The sequence below is a fragment of the Chelmon rostratus genome, chromosome 20 (assembly GCF_017976325.1).
Source record: "Chelmon rostratus isolate fCheRos1 chromosome 20, fCheRos1.pri, whole genome shotgun sequence".
In the NCBI taxonomy this organism is placed as follows: Eukaryota; Metazoa; Chordata; class Actinopteri; order Chaetodontiformes; family Chaetodontidae; genus Chelmon; species Chelmon rostratus.
Genome location: NC_055677.1, coordinates 5,511,998 through 5,527,126, shown reverse-complemented (window position 1 = coordinate 5,527,126; position 15,129 = coordinate 5,511,998).

The window sequence follows — 15,129 nt, the reverse complement described above, 5'->3', positions numbered from 1 at the left end:
AGACCTGGACTTGAGTCAGACTTAAATCTAAAACTGAAAACTTCTAGGAATAGTTGGGAAACATGCTGATTCACTTTCTTTTTAAGTTTTAAAAGAGAAGATTGCACTCTCACAGCTGTAAGGGTATATATCTATCTGGAGCTAGCAGCAGGTTAGCTTAGCTTAGGCACATTTTGTCACATTTGGACACAACCTGCCAGCTGTTTTACCCCGTTTCCAGTCTTTATGCTAAGCTAAGCTAACCTGACACTGGGTCAAGCTGCATTCACTGTACAGATGTGAGAATTGAATTAATCTTCTTTTCTAACTCTCAGCAAAACAGCGGATGAGCTAATATTTAAGAACTTCGTGCAGATCGTGCATCATCACGCAGCTTGAATATTTATTAATTATGAATTCTGAAAGAAGTGGGAATTTAGGAGTTGCATGACGAGTTGCATTATGGGAGTTGTAGGATACAGTGTGTTTGGATCTTGAGCCATACTAGAGACTAAAACAATATGACCTTAACAACTGAATACAACTCTATGAGCATTGGACAGTACCACTGACGGGAACTTCATTGTCACGTGGTTGACTGTTAAAAACATTACTGGTACGCACATTAAGTAACTGAAGTATGTTACATAAGGTAAAATTAGTCAACGCTGATTTTCAGTTTTCACTCGGGACACAAACAGCGCTCTCCTGTGTGAAAAATTTGTGGGATTTTAATTGTTTCATACTACGTCACCTGACTTCATCCTTTGCTCCTGTCATAATAACTATGGCCACTAGGGGACACTGCCTAGCATTAAATGTAAATATGGGTTGTGGTGACCTGTTAGCAAAGATGACCTATGTGTCTGTTTTTGGGCTGTATAGGCAAAGACAGTGAACCCCAACACTGCTCCTAATAAGCAGGTGTTGTATTGCATCACCTGCACCATCAGTGTCAGTAAATGTGATTCTACTTGATATAACAGTTAAGAAATTAAGTCAATTTCAAAGCTCAGATTCCTCCTCTATTATGAGAAGAATCACTGTACACCATGAGTCCATCCTTGGTGTGCAAAGTGGAAACCACCTGTTCATGTAGCAACACATGCAGCTGTAAACAGAAGGCTCACTTGTTCTGTGCTTAGTTCATTGTCTTCACGTTTGGGTTTATTTACATGCCACGATCAGAAGCTGCTGCTGTAACAGCCCATGCAGCCCTTGGCTCTCAGCTGTCTCAGCTCAGGGATGTTATGGTCTTCATTTCACAGGCGGTGGAAGGGGGTCCCAACGAAGCCTTTGTCACGGATCTGCGAACAAAGACAGCATTCACAAGCGCCAGCCAAAGAAACAGGCTGTAATGTCATGCTGGCCCAGGACCCAGCCTCATGTTATGACCTCAAACACAACTTGTTTAGAGTCTGACCAGCTCCTACTGTTAATAATCACACGCAGAAGTTTGAGTTTCAGCTGCACGACGAATGCAGTGTGTGGAAAGGAGGTCAGAATGGAGTTTTACTTACGAAAGCATTTTTGGTGCAGCAAAGCTCTGCAGGAGGCTCGTGGCTCAATGGGAGTTTTTTTTTTTTTGAGCAAAAGTAGAGAAACTTGTGAAGTTAGGTTTTTACCCTGTTTTTATGTTGTCACAGTGCAGGACAGATTTGTATGGCTGCAGACTCAGTTCTTTCCTGCCAAAGCCAGTGCGATCAGGAGACCTTCTGAGTACACTAGGCTTTTGTTGCACGGAACAATGCTCGGTTAATAAACGGTGCATTGTCTACCTGCTCTTGGGGTAAAATCCCGGCTTTTGGTCCTTTTCATTGTGCCCAGGTGGTCATTTGGGGCACCACTTCCTGGCATCCCCCAGATGGAGTGCTGCATGGTCTCATTGTGCTGCAGACGGTGGGATGATCATGACACCATTAGTTAATATATAAGTAATCTAGCATCAGTCTTATCATGAAAGAACAAAGGCCTCTCTTTCCATGCATTACAAAATACTATAAGCATCTAACCTTTTGTTCATCAAGGGTATTTCCACTTATCTCCCTTTCTATCTGTTGTTTCCTCTCCTTCACCTGCAGGCAAAGCTCTTTGCAATACTGTCTTTTCTCTTCCTAAAGAAAACAATCAAATAAAAGTGACTTAGGAACATTTTCACACTCTGGTGATGTCCCACGGCTCCCTGTTCAATCCTGGGGCTTTTTCCTGTTGAGCATCTGATACTGAAGGTTTCGCCTGGAAGAAATGGACTCTCAGTACAAACTGTTTGCGTCGACATTGATATGGTGCTGTGGACAAGGTTAAAATGACTGATAGAGCAACACCTCCATCCAGTGGTTATACTGACTAACTACAAATAAAAATAAAAGCCCAAAACCAGCAATGAATGTATCCTGACAACAAGTATTGCTTCTGTCACCTGATATATCTTATTTAAAAACCTCTGTCCCCAGCTGTGTTGCCCTTTCTTAGAAAATGATTATATATTTGTGACGTGTGTATAAAGACTTCCTTCTTCAGTCTGACCCGGTGGGTTTGTGGCTGCGATGCAGACTGAATGGGGAGGACGTTACGAGCGACACACTGACACATTGTGACTTTGGCTTTTCGAGGGATTTGTTCACAAAAGGGAGAAAGAGAAATGGCAGCAATTTGGTGCATTTCCTATCAAACTTACAGTGGTGGATGCATGAACTGAAGAGGTCCGTCTGGGATCAGTGCTCGTCCCTCAAAAAAACTGCACTCCAGCAAAATAGCTAGGAAGATCTGTAGATGTCACACCGTGGTGAGGTCTGCCTCGTCTTGGGGTTTTGTCTTGTCATTTCCTGTTTTATTTTGAAGGTCTAATTCTCCTCACGTTTCAGAGCACTTGCCCTTCCTCATGTGTCCTGTGTGTCCGCCCCGATCACCTGTTGTCTACACCTGTTCCTGATTACCCTCCACCCTCTGCGTCTCCCTTGTCTTGTGCCTGCCTGCTTGCCTTTACAACATAAATTCACTACGTTTACCATATTTTAAACTGCTGAAAATGATCATCAAACATCGCAATAAAAAAATCGCTGTGCACAGCGCACACGCTGCAAAATCAGCTGATCTCAACTGATGCAGAATCGATCGCTCCTGGATCAAAGGGACATTTGTCCGGATTTTTGGCCCGAGTGGCATCGGATCAGCACCGCAGCTGAATGAACAGCGCCTTGCTGATTTAAATACCCAGCGCAGCTGATACTCACCAGAATGACTGACTAGAATTATATGCACTCCTGTTATTAAGTCCATTTCACTTTGTTAATTTTGATAACAGTTAACGAACGCTAATTGGTGTGTCAATAGGCCAAATAACTTCAACAACAAGCTTGTACCCATCCCATTTTCCCCTTTATTGTTCTTTCTCTGTACGGTGGGGGATCATCATCCTGACTAAGAAGAAATCTGAGGCTGCTGTTCTGAGAATGAGCTGCCAACCATTTTTCTGAATAAATCAATAAAAATCCATTTATGGAAAGTTGTAATGAAGGCAGTTTTTGTCTGCAATCATATTCAACAATATAGTATATTTGACCAACTTTGAATTGACTTTTCTAACTTTACTACACTAAAGGTGTAGAACTACTCCAATCCCATGCCTCCACACAGATTGTCTGCGTTCATTTAAGTCATTTAATGCCCTAAAATTGCATCTAACAAGAAGTCACTCCCATGAAGTACATGATGGGCAGATGAGTGGAGCTGATGAAATCTCTGTGATATTCCATTGTCCTCTTTGCAGTTTTGAAGAACCCTGCCCAGAAATAACTTTTTTCCCATTTGCGCCAACATCACAAACAAAATGGGAAACTATCGCACCAAACTGCGTTGAGCTGCATGTACAGATGTGGCTGCAAATCAAGGGAAAAGAAATCAGAAAGCTTGGAATAGTTCTTACTGGGAGCTGTCTCAGAAACAAGAATTACAGTTGCACATTCAGTTGAAATAGTGACTTTATTTTTGCAGCCGTGCAATAGGTGGATTTGAAACAGAGTTGAGCTATATCTGCTGTTCACTTTATTGATGTTAAGATAAAAGTTAGGCGCTGCAATTGACTATTGAGTTTATCTATAGTTCACACCATAGTCAACAGAGATATTTAAGCAGGGATTCTCTAGGTTTTAATGACAGGGCTGTTTTAGGGACTCAATATTAGATTGAAGGCAAGTCACCATTCCTGTAGGTTGCTAAAGATACTCCCTCTGTCATCTCTTTACCAAAGCATCTGGCAAGTGGAGTTGGTTTATTGGGGCTTTTAGCCTTTCTGAGTGTATTGAAGCACCATGTTTCAGCAAAAGTGAGATCAGTCAGATGTCTTTAGAAAAGCCTTCTGATTTTGTTCCCATTGGACCCAGACCCAGGCCAGCTGTTTCCTTGTGTCCAGTTTTTCTGCTAAGCTAAGCTATTTGCCTGCTCTTTGTAGTCTTTTATTTTACAGATAGACATGAGACTGGTAATGATTTTCTTATGTAACTGAAGAAATGACCGTGAATAAGTGTGTTTCCCAAAATGTTGCTCTGTTCCTTTAAAAGCCAGCCTTGCTAACCTGTGCTGATGTAGCTCTGTAGGACTCAGTGGATTCTGTGTTTTTTCTCTGCAGGTCTGGATGAGCAGCAGCATGAGTTGGACCTGTGGCGGCTTGTGGCTGTGGACGAGGATCTGCTGGAGCTGAAGAGAGGAAACCTGCTGCTGGAGAGGGAGAAGCTCAGCCTGGAGATCCAGATCCATCCGGGCGAAGATGGTGATGATGATGAATCGTGGAGATGAAGCTTAAATTCAGGAGGCTGGATCCATCCCAAACCCCCGACAGAACTATAACCTAAGCCACTCTGTATTTTTCAATTTGACCATCACACGCTGCAGATGCTCTGGTGTTCAGCAGCTGCTGCAGATGTTCTAGTATTCACCAACTGCTGCAGATGCTCTGGTGTTCAGCAGCTGCTGCAGGTGTTCTAGTGTTCAGCAGCTGCTGCAGATGTTCTGGGTGTTCACCACTGTACCTCAAGCATCATCTTGGATTGCTGCTCATATTTTATTTTCTGGATGACTGCTCATTTGACACTTGTCAGTTTTTTGACTTTTCACTGAATCAAACTGTCTGTCTTGCTTCCTCCACACTGTACACAATGTGAAACACATGAAATCACATTTTGCCTGAGTGTATTGCATTTCTTAGTGTAACACCAGGGGGAGCTACTGTTGAACAATCACAATTAGTTTCAAAAAATGGGAGGGCTTGAATTCCTTTTAAAATGTGATTTTGATGTACACAAGGTTCCTGTTAAGCTTTCTAATTTCCACAAGCAAATTCTACAATTTTGGAAAATGGTATTTACTCATAATTTCTCCCATCATGGATCTATTCTATGGAATAACAGAGTGATCACCATATATAGGAAATCGATTTTCAAAAGAGATTGGTATGAGAAAGGTATTTTGTTTGTAAAGGATGTAATGGATTCTGATGGAAGACTTCTGGACTACAGGGCTTGGTTAGGAAAATATGATGTAAATTGTACTCAGAGAGAATATAATAAAATATGTAAAGCAATTCCCTTACCGCTGATTCAATTAATACAGAATGTCCTACTATACTCAAATGTGGAATTGGTACACCCAAAACTGATGATTCATGATTGCAACTTAAGTGAAATGTAATAACAAAGTGATTAGTGGTGCTCTGAAATCTACAATATTCTATGATTATAACAGAGGAATTACAGCTCAAGTGTCTGATAAGGTGACTGTGCCTATGATGGAAAAAGCACACTCTAAGTACATGAAGTGGCCCATCTCCCCAAAGATTAAAGAAACCCACTTTAAGATACTCCACAAAGTCTACCCGTTTGCAGAATTTATAAAAAACAGATTTAAGTTTGAAGTTGACCTGTGTACCTTCTGTAATTCAGCAGATGAAACATTAGAGCATATGTTTTTTCTCATGCCCTGTGTCCAGAAGTTTCTGGTTTGAAATAAAAAATTGGCTATCACTTAGAATAAGTGGTACACGCCTGTATCTTTGAGAGTATGCTATCTAGAGCTGAGATGATTCGTCAATCAGCTGACTGAAAATGAATGAGGATTGAAAATGAATAGGTCAAATCTTTGACAATCAATCACTTAAGTATTTTAGTAAATAAAAATGCCGAACACTCTCTGGTTAAGGCCTCTGAAAGGTGAGAATTTGCTGCTTTTTCCTGTCTTAAATCTTTGTAAACTGAATATTCTTTGATTTTTGGACAGGCGGTTAGACAAAACAAGCATCTGAAGTTTTCATCGTGGGCTCTGTGACAGGTGTTTCACTTTCTTCTGACGTTTCATTGACAAAAAATAATCTATAGATGAATTCAATGATGAATTAAAACAATTATTTCAGCCATACAGGGATCCAGCGCAATCTACAGCATTATATTTGATCCATGCACCAATATTGTGTTTTATTACATGATTCTTTCTCTCTCATCTGCTCTTTTTGGTATATGGTGATATCACTGAATTCAAGCCCTTTCTGAACAGATAACAGCCTAAATGTAAAATCCTCTAGGGGAAATATATTTTAAACTCCAAAGCTTAATAGCATTGCCCACAGTAAGCAGGGGCTCTTATAAAATAAATCAATGAATCTATTTTGTAACCCAGACGGTCTCCTCCGCTGAAAGACCCACCGTAGTGAAGCCCACTCACGTTAAGTTGTACTATGAGGCTGACTCACGTTCCCTTTCAGGCACTTCTCGTATTGCACTTCCCCCAGGCTGCCCATGAGTGGAGGTGTGTGTGTCGGAGGGTTAAACACAGTCATTACAGCGTGGAGGTGTCTCAGCCTGATCATATCACCAACTCACTGTGTCTGGAATGTGGATTTACTGTCGTCTTTATTCCAGTTTAAACACACACCAGATCCAATATGGGGAAGAAATCAGCTTTCGATCATATTACGTGATCTTCCTCAGAAAAAAAAAAAAATGCTATAAAAAATTTAGCAATAAACGTCTACACTTTCATGACAACTGGGCAAACACCGTCTGCCGATGAAGATCATGTGATGTGATCAAAAGCACCATAAGAAGGTGCTAAATGGACGTTGTGGTGAGATCGTTTTTCTAACCATTTCACAGGTCTTTAAACTCATCAGGATTTTCTTGCGTGTAGAGAGATACAAATTGCCTTTTTTTTTAAGTATACGATCTGACCAAAAGTATGTGGACGCCCTAACACTACAGCCAAATATGGTTAGTTCAAGAAAACACTGATGTTCTGAGAATGACAGCGGTCTGACATGACACATCAATAGATCAATAAGAAACTGTTTTACTTTGTTTGTGTGGAAGAACTTGACCTTCATGATCCACATTTACATTTATTGGTAGGCGGCGGCCTCTAGTGGTCGTAGCAATTCAGGTGATGGAGCATAGAGAGCGAAAAAACTCCATTTAAAGAGGAGGGCTGATTGGATGGATGGATGGAAGAACTTACATAACGTGTTTAACTTGCATTACGTAGGCAAGATTGTGATTTTAACCCAAACCACGATCTTCTTCCTAAACCTCACCAAACTGTACAACTGCACAATGTTAACCAGGTGTTAGCTGGCAGAAAGGCGTCTTCTACAGATGCTGAAGGGTATCTTGTGATGTGATGCAGATGAGCGTGACAAAGACATTGGTATATGACGATGTGGGAATGAGAGCGGCTGCTTAAAAGCTGGACAGGGCTGTCCACACACTTTTGGCCACATGGTGCACGTCTGCTCAGATCACACTTGTTTTACTGTCTCCTTGCTTGCAGCGAAGCTTCATCTTGTCTTTCTTCACGTTATCTTTCGAGCATCGTGAAACATCATGAATGCACAGTGTGATTCAGACATTTCCAGCCCAAATGACTGAGAGTGAATGACTAACAGCGCGTGAATGATCTCACATTGGTCCCTGAGTGAGGCCGCCTCGTTCCAATCAATCAGCTGCCTGCACGCTACCTGAGGGCAGAAACGGTGAAGATAAAGCACAGTTGCCTTCTGGAAATTGCTGTAATTGAGTGATCAGGACCGATGACGTCAAATGAAAGCCCGTTTTCGACTGAATGAACGTTCACTTAGCCTTCATTCACACATGCCGGCATGACTGTGACTCACCAGCGTCCTGGCCTTGGGCTTTGTGCTTAGCATCTGTGTTTGCGCTGCAGCAGTCCCTGGTGAAAGACAGAGTGATGATGGTGAGTCAAAGAGGCCATTTTTGCACCTTGTGTAAAATCAACACAAATTGGATTATTAGATGAGTGGACCTGCCTTTGTCCTTTCCATGCTGGAGGTGCTTTTGTGATGCCTCCACTTTTGCGTAAACAGTGCAGGGGCTGTGATTATTGTCACAATCATCCTCATCCTCGGGCCTGCAACAACAGGTTCATTCACTGTGCTCGATTTCAAGTAGCTCTTCAAGCAACTTTTATTTCTGTATGCGACTCACATGCAGGCTTCACTGTCCTCACAAAAGCACAAAGACAGCTCGACTGACATTTTGGGTTTGGATGTCTTCATCCCCACCGTCAAGTCACCCGTCTCACTGCAGGACTTTTCGCTTTTCACCTCCATGTCTCTGCTGCCAGTGGAAATCAGATGGCTCCTCATGACAACACATACTTAAAACTGGAACCAAAGTCAGGCGACAATGTGATAACAGCGAGTATTTGCAGAGACAAGCCTTACTGACACCTTTTCTCTTTGCAGATTACAACTGCCAGGCTGAACTGGAGCAGGCGGTGAGTTCACGTGCAGCTTGAAATGTCCGTCTTTTGACACTTTTTGTTGAAAAAGAAAGAAAACAAACATCATCTTTGAGAGGATTAATGTCAAACAGCTGCATGAAAACATAAACTGTGAGATGAGTCAGGTCAAAGAGGTTAAAGCATAATAATAAAGAAAGTACATAACTCTTAATTTGTTTCTTTTTCCAGTACATCCCACTGTACATGTGTGCAGAGGCAATAGCCAATAAGATAATGCGCAAACCATTACGATAGACACTTTTTACTTCACTACATTTGTCTGACAGCTTTCACTTACGAGTTATTTTTTACATATTAAAATTTACATAACAAAAGCTCATAAAATACGTTTTTTATTTGTTTTGTCAGTCTGTACAAGTTCAGCTGAAACGAATTGATGAATGGAGAAAAATAAGCAGACTAATCCACAATGAAAAGAATCATAAGTCACAATCCTGTACAAAATAGATCAAAATTCACTTCAATTAACTACAACAGCAAAATCCTGCTTTTACCTGAATGCATGCATGCTCACATGCTTCTTACATACATCTGTCAATGCAAGACTTCACTTGTACTTGTTTTAGTGTGGCATTAGTTGTTTACTTAGGTAAAGCAGGTGGATTTAAACTTTTACTAACGTTGCTGCATTTTGAGCGGATGGTTGAGGTTTATATGTGTTACCTGGACTGAAATTTTTGAAAATAAACACTACTTAAATACAGATAAATCCAGTAAACCTAATGATCTGCAGGCACGAGAGCAGAGGAACTTGTAGTTTTTAACTTGATTTACCTGGATGTGATGGTTCGAGCTGGCGAACAACACTCACAAAGTCCGCAGAACGGGTCTGGTGACGTCATCACGCCAGGACGTGGACAGTTCGTGCGTCGCTAGGGGGCGGGGGCAAGCCGAGCGTCCGCCGTAGGAACGCACTGTAAAATACAATGTTACAGGCGGATGTATATAATCAGGAAAAAGTACAAATCTGAGTATTTCTAATTCTATAAATTGACTATTTACTTATAATTTGTACATTTTCGTTTGTATTAGTGTGCAAGTGTGTGTTTGTATGAGTGTATATGTAGAGGATGTAGATGTGTCACTAAGAGGAAGTGATCAAAAATATAATGGTGATAATAAAAAAGAACAATTAGGACAAAAAAAAAACAAATGATGCTCTGAAGGTTTTATGTTGTGACACTTGATGGACGCTGTATTTTAATGAGCGGTGGATTTAAATGTAGGCTTTCATATTATATTTATGTGGAGACTGGAGGTTAGCCAATAAAGCATTTCCAGTAAATGACAAAGTGTAAGATACAGCATATTTATACTGACACATAAAACACAAGCTAAATCCACGCGTGCACACACACACACACACACACACACACACAGGCCTAAACTCTAAAGATGTGTTGCAACTTCACAGCTGGAGTGTGTCTGTGTGTTGTCTGACAGGAGCTAGACGAAGGCCTCTCTAATTGGAGAAGGTGTCTTCAGGCTCCAGCAGTTAATCACAACAATGTGAGGTGAGAACTGCAGCCAGGGAGGATTCATCATTTGGGGAGAACCAACTCCTTTTTCCTGCGAGGGAACCTGAGTGGCTGCGCATCCGACACAGCAAACTCACAGCCTCCTGTCTCGTTCACGGGGGCTGTAATTGACATTGAGTTCAAATCATTGTAATCAGTATGCAGACTTGTGTGCAGCTGAGATAATTAGTGTAAAACTGTTTTCTACAGCACCGTGTGTCTCTGTTACTGGCGTCATTTGACTTGGATTGGCAGATCAGATATAATTTGGCTCATAAATATCTAATGAACCCCAGCTGTGGAGGAGGGGCCCATTGATTAATGGCATCTCGGCTTTCGGTAACACTAACAACAACATCGATTGGCAATATTTGAGGAGTTCATCTCCAAAAAAAACTGCATGTATCAGTCTGGGCCAAAGCTATTATCCAAATGTAGTCTTTCAGTATCAGAGAGGAGCCAAAAGTGGCCCCATGCTGTCAGCCAGGGAGATAAATTACCTATTAGCCTTTTGGGTTTATGATAATTTTGCGCAATCAATCATGTTGAAAGAATAGCTGCCAAATGGAGGCTCGACTTATTTTAGAATAATGAAAAGCTGTGTTCATAAAGAGTCCATTTCTTTTTGTGAAATGCGTTGTAATGAGTTATTCCATTATGATACTATTTTTATCAGGGCTGCACTTGTTTTCATTGCCGGTTGTCCCAGAGTAACAACTGTGTTTCTGCGCTGCTTCCATTCATCAGCCTCTCAGAGTCTCTCATTAGCTTCAAATATAGATTTATTGCACTTTTTTTTTAGAATAACCAAGACTGTTTGAAAATTAAGATTTATTTGATGTGAACAGTTGCATTTTAAGATTTTGATGGATTATATACAGATGCAGAATTTAGGTTTGCCTATAAATGCATTTTATCAGTATTTTGAAGTTGTTAAACAGTTATCTAACTAATCCAACAGCCTCATAAACAGCAGATGAAATAACAGGTTTACTCAGAGTAACTTTAACTCAAGTTTCATTCAAATCTAACCAATTAAGATTCAGCTCTTAGAATATCAATTAAAGCATCAGAAGTAATAAATCATGATAAGAATAATAATAAGCGTTGTGCTGGGACTGATCTCCACGATTATCTGCATTTGATTAATAATCAATCACCCTGTTTATCCTGTTTATGCATGAACCTTTGCTGTCATTCTTCTCCCACACGCCAGTCGTCATACATACCCTCCTGATAGCTTTGATTTCTCCCTTTCTGGAGGCTTTTCTTCCTGATAGTTTTTAGACTGCCGCTGTGATCCTTCTTGGTTTTTGCTGCCTACCTGTTTATCCTTTTATCCTACTGCTCATCTCTGAGTCTACTCGTGGGTTTCTCAATAATCCAGAGCTGTTACACAAGGTGACATCTTTGCTTTTTTTTTTTTTTCTTTTTGTTTAGTTCAAGCAACCGCCGAACCGTCCCCTACTTGCTGCTTATGTATTTAAAAATCCAAGCAGTGAAGTTTAGTAGTTATGTTGGGTTGGTGGGACTGGGGGTGTTCATAATATCATAACTACAGGCATCCATAACACCATCTAGTCAACTAATCATAGACACCTTATCATAACCTAACCACGAGGGATCTAATGCTGAATCAGCTCAAAGAACCAGACGGGTCAACAGAATGAGGTGTAACAGGGTCTAACGATAGATGGTGTCAAATAATCCCACAGCAGAGATTAACACTAAATTACACAGTCACAGTTCGTAACACAGTGCTCAGACGGTCATTGTGTGAAAACGGGGAAGTTTTGACCCCTCAGTCCAAATAAAATGATGCCTTTTCTCCTGTGTTTTAGACCTCTGATCAATTAGGATGACGCCTGTCTTGGAATCCATCAGCTATCGTCTGACGGCGAGTTTGTTTCTAGGCTGCCAGTGTAGCCGCGGGATATCCGGATAATGGATATCTGGACCAGGACTTCCTCTTCCTTGCACCTGATGCCTGATGGGATGTGAGATAGCATTTCACCCGTTCCACCTCCTTTGCTCTCCACACAGACTGCTGACCTGCATGCAACTAAAAACCACTCAAACGTGATTGGTCAATACTACTCGGGCTGCAAACACAAAGAATGCTCCCGATATATCTCGAAATATCGTGCCTTCGCTACAGATTCTGTATTCATGAGCAGATACTTTTTAGTAGAGACTAAAAGGATGCTGACCCTCTGGAAGAATCAGTTTCTGAATAAAAGGTTCAGGTAATGTGAAGAAAAGGTGTGAATGACGAGGTAAATTGCACAGGCATGTTTATGTATGCTGTCACATGATCACATGGTTTTCCAGTCCTGCAGAGATGCATCAGCAGGCGCTTTGAGCTGATACCTACATAATAGAGTGACGACACTGTCAAGGTTTGATGAGCCGTGTTTCGTCTCTTCAGCAGAGAAACATTTTGTTTGACGAGGGCAAAGAATTACTCATCGGATGACCTATTCTATAAGCTATTATATTATCATGTGTGCGTAAGTGATTGAACTGTGAGTGTGTACCTGGGTGCTGAATTGCAGGTATAGAAATGTTTTAATGTGTGCGTTGTGGACTATCTGCCAACCCCTCTAGTTGTGGAGGTGGAAGTGGTGGCGGAGCAGCGTAACAGAGGCTCTCTGTGAGTCACAGATGCTCACATCACCGACGGCTCCTCTAATGATGGAGCCACCATTGAGGCTGGGAAAGCTGTGTGGGAGTCCAGACCAGAGTGTGGCCTCAGAGGATGGAGGAGCAGGACCTGGTGGGTGGCTACCTGCCTACTGGCTGAGGTCTGTAGGTGCTGCATCAAGCTAAGCAGGAGGCTGTGCTTTCCTACATCAGGAGAAAATTAAACCAATTCTGGTTGTGCAAGAGTGATTATCTAAAGGGCCAATTCACCCAAAACTCCTCTGACCATTTGTTTCATCTATTTTATCTATAAACTTATAGCTTTTCAGAGCTATCCACAGTCTTCCTCAGCAAATGGCTCAGGTGTCATCAGTCACATGATAACAGGAAAGATGGTCCCTGGTGTCAGATGTAAATGGACTTTTTGATCCTTGTATGGCCTCTCACATCAATGACTGACTTCCCAGTCGATACTGTGACCGGTTTGGGTCACAGACAGCTTTTTCCAGTTTTCATTAAGTCTTTTTGCCCAGTGTTGCTGCTGTTTCACACAGCTGATGCACAAGATGTCCAAAAACAGTTTTTTTCATGTACCTAACTACTGGCATGTAGTGATGCAGATAGTTTTGAGATATCTGCTGTTGAAATTTCTGTCCCTGTTCTGTTCTGAAGAACTGCATTTAGAAAATTCAACTGGAACATGTCCTCCTAGTAATCGTGTCCCAAAGAAGATGCTGAAAACTGTGTTTTTATTGGAAATATTTCCAACTGAAGAAATAGTCCTTATGAGTACTGTCGACACCAGGTTTTGAGGATTTTCACTATCATCATTATTATCATTTAGTGATCTGTGCATTTGCATGAGGGGCCCAAACACAGAGGAATATGTTCCTTATACTTAATATCTGTATACATGTGGCGCATTGGAAGGTATTTAGAAATGGGTATAGACAATGCTGACCTTAAAATAAGAAGAGAGAAACAGAGAAAAGCTGGCAAAACCAAACAGAAACTATCTGTAAGCCAAGACACCACCAGGGATAAGTGAGAGAGTGCGGTGTTTTGTTTTTTGAAATTCTCTGCAAGATTTTTTCAGCCCGACTTTAAAATGAGAAAGGTGTCTGAAAAAGTGTTCAAAATGTTGGATACAGGAAGTGAGAGCTAAATTAAAACTGCAATCTCTCCTCAGGGTTGGCAACACAGCTTGTAATGATGTGTTTCCATCTACCTGTGTGTCCACATGTTCCACGAGGTGCACCACCTCGCACACACTCCTCTCTGAGTCATGAGTCCACCACGACACACGACATGTCCTCAACATCCCGCCTCCTCCTACTCCTCCCTCTTCACCACCAACAGCCCCCCTCCTGACCCTCCCTGCATCTGAGAGACAGATGAGTCAGCGACGGAGCAGGCGGGCTAGTGCCAAGTGATCAGCTTCCTCTCATCTCCTGTCCCTCCTCCTCCCCGCCGCCGTCCATCTCTACCCACATGGCCCTGCCACAAAAGGCTGTGAATCATGCGCCGATCGCCGTCTGAGGTCTAAAAATAAGTCCTGCCATGCTGGAAGATGTGTCCTGCTGTCCTGCAAAGATAACAAAGAGGCACACAAACAGCCAACTGTGATTCTCACAAGCACCGCGGGAGATCCACAGGGTGCTGGATGTGTCTTTGGCGAGGTGGCTGTTCTTTTATTGAGTTTTAACTGGAACAAAGAGTTTATTCCTGTGGAACTTTTCTGCTATTAAAGATGTTGTAAAGCAAACACAATACAACTTTTTAATGGCACATATTTTCCTTATAATACCTGGAGTCCCACGTATTTAACCTCTGTGGGGTCATTGAAGCCACACTCAAGCACATGCTGAATGAGCACATCTACAGGGAGCGTGGTAGCAGTGTGGCTCCAAACACTGTTCAATCAACAAAAAGCTGAAAGATATGCAGGATTTCATTCTGGAAAATAATTATTGTTACTTGACATAGTCTAATAATGAAGTGTGTACTAAATAATAATGAAGAGATCAGAATTCAGAGGTGATTTTCTTTCATGGCAGCAGCTATTTAATGCAGTTGACAGTGATGTTGTGGCATAGCAGCTCCATATTTAAGTCTAGTATATAAATATGGTGGTGGTCCGGACAGTCTGACTTCCACAACATTAAAAACCCTGAGGACGTAATTT